We start from the raw sequence: 2,633 nt of genomic DNA on the forward strand, positions 1-2,633 counted from the left end.
TGTTCACCATTCTGATGCTTCAAAAGCATCTACAATCATAGTTATATTAAGACCACCATGGACTTTGACATTAAAGCTTAGAGCACATGAAAACAACTATGAAGACTTGCAACAGAAAAACACATCATGAGTTGAGTTCTTGGACAACCATTTGTCCAAATCAGCACATAACCTGGCATGTAGAAACACCAAGAAGTTAGAAGCAAAAAACTTGTCAATTAAGATAAAGAGTGGACTTACTTTCAATTATGATTTTATGCTGCATTGATTTAAAAATATATCAACGACAAAATTAGAACTAATTGCGATCCAATTGGTATTCATTAGCAGACTCGACAAGTTCATCGTAGAGTCTCTAACTACCTCAAAAAAAGAAATTGCATAAAAAATACCACGAGCATTTGCATATATACAACAACTTCCAATAAACCAAAGCACGAATATTCATTTCATATGTTCAATTATGCATCAATGAAATTCAAATACTCTACCTGATAACTATCACCATCCACCAAATCACCATTGGCAATTCGTCGTTCATATTCGACAAGAGGTCCCATTCTTTTAATATCTGCAACAGACTCAACAAATTCCAATACAAATCAAATAAAAAAAGAACTTTCAAACCCTTCATTTGAGGAACCAAAGGTGAACTCACCTTTACCCTGCAATTATTACAAGGAAATCAAAAAACAATTATAACTTGCCATCAAAACATAAAACATTCAGGAGTATTGGTTGGCACCTGTGTCATGGAACAAGGGGTTGTGGAATACCCAAACATATTGCTAGGAGGGACCTAAAATAATTCACAACAACATCAAATTAACCATGTCTATTGGGAAAAACAAACTTTTATAATAGTTAAAATGTTTTGGGAGTCCTGTTAGGTACTACTTACATGAGCTGTAAGGACAAAATCATCTCCGTTCTATCACTGCCAACAATCACACATTTTCTCCTTTCATGCATACAAGTATGTCAGAAAATTATGAAATTTACCACAATTAAATATTATCCAGAAAGAAAAAGAAAAAAAGATATGAATTCTCACTTGGTGGGATCACCATTAACAGCTTCCTGAAATTTTGTTGGTATTTTTAGCTCATCAATGGTATTCAAGAATAACTAGGGATTCTGATATAGGATTCTGATTATGGACAAAAACTGGAACCTGATTATAAACTGGATTATATTTAAGAAGAAGCTCACTCTTGTTCTGCAAGTCTTCTTAACAAATTCAAATTCAATTCCTAGATTTAGAGCAAGAGTTATTCTGCACACAAATGAGCTTCCAAGAGCTCCCAAAAGTTTCACCTCCTCCTGGTTTGTAGCCATTTCAGCACTTCAATTTTTCTCTATGAATTTAGTAACTATCAAGTGTGTTTGTTTTTGTGTTTTTGTTCTAAGGTTCTATGGTCTTTTATAAAGTTTGGAAGACAAATTTTGTAATATTTAATCTGTCACTTGTTAACTAGGTGTCTTGAACGAAAAGAAAAAGTGAGTACTAAATAATGGAAAACAATTGATGCATTCACTATCAAGACAGTGGACAAGAAGTGATGTCATGGGTTACACCACCAATTTATTTTATACAAAATATAATTGAATTAAGTGTGATGAATAATGATCCACATGACATTATTAATCTTATTCACCTTCTTAAGTGGGAACACTTTAGACTAATTGGTTCTGATTCCTCTTAGCATATATCTTTAGCAAATCAAGGAATATTTGGTTTTGATACTTAATTGGAGTTAGTAAATATAGTGGTTGAGTTTTTGTTTTTAATGTGATATCTATATAAAAATAATAAAACACACCACATGGTGTCTTAGAGGAAACCTGCCCACCTTCTGGATCCATCACTCCATCCTCTATTAAAGGTCCATCACTCCATCCTTTAAAATGTTTCCACACACTTCCAAAAGAACGCGATCAAATTATAAGGCAACCGAATAACTAGACTGATAAAGTATGTGTTACTAATAATAATCATCCCCAAAAATAGAAAAAATCAAAAACCGAAACTCAATAAGGACCTAACCAAAGTATTATAAAGGATACCAATAACCTTTCCTTTTCTATTTCAGAATATCTAGAACCGAAAATACTTGCAAATTTCAATATAATAACAAAACCAAAAAGTTCAGAAACAAACCTCAGCTAGTGTCCTCCTATGCTTAGAGTCTTGAACATAAACATCTTTCTTAAGATTGTGTAGTCTCCCATCAATCTTCCATTCAAAACACAAATAACATTAGCATAATAAAACCGAGAGACAAGCCCAACGTTATCAAATAACCTAATATCATTGCAGAACAAACTGCTATTGTTAAGTGTTGTCGAAGAACAAACCACTATTGTTAAGTGTTGTCAAATAGTCGTTACTGTAGTACTATAATATCACACTTCAATAGCAACTTAGTGTTGCAGAATTTGAACAAATAATAATTTTCTGCAATCAGCTTTACCACCTCTAATCACAACTCATTAGCCATTCACTAAATACAATTCATGAGTACGATTTTGAACGTCATTAAGTACGACCTTCAAGTGTATATTTAAACACCTGAAAACCATGTATATATTTAATAGTAAATGAGTATATATAGATTTGAACACGTAAAATT

The 2,633-nt window shown here is 32.5% G+C and overlaps 1 long non-coding RNA gene across 1 annotated transcript; it reads right to left on the bottom strand.

Moving 5' to 3' along the window:
• On the bottom strand, positions 1-1,929 carry LOC131628623 (uncharacterized). The gene is made up of 4 exons (XR_009291858.1): positions 1,055-1,929; positions 902-961; positions 492-799; positions 1-172 (listed from the first exon to the last, which is right to left on the bottom strand). It is a non-coding gene; the product is annotated as an uncharacterized LOC131628623 (long non-coding RNA).
• Positions 1,930-2,633: the final 704 nt, after the last annotated feature.

The sequence above is a fragment of the Vicia villosa genome, unplaced genomic scaffold, assembly GCF_029867415.1.
Source record: "Vicia villosa cultivar HV-30 ecotype Madison, WI unplaced genomic scaffold, Vvil1.0 ctg.000469F_1_1, whole genome shotgun sequence".
In the NCBI taxonomy this organism is placed as follows: Eukaryota; Viridiplantae; Streptophyta; class Magnoliopsida; order Fabales; family Fabaceae; genus Vicia; species Vicia villosa.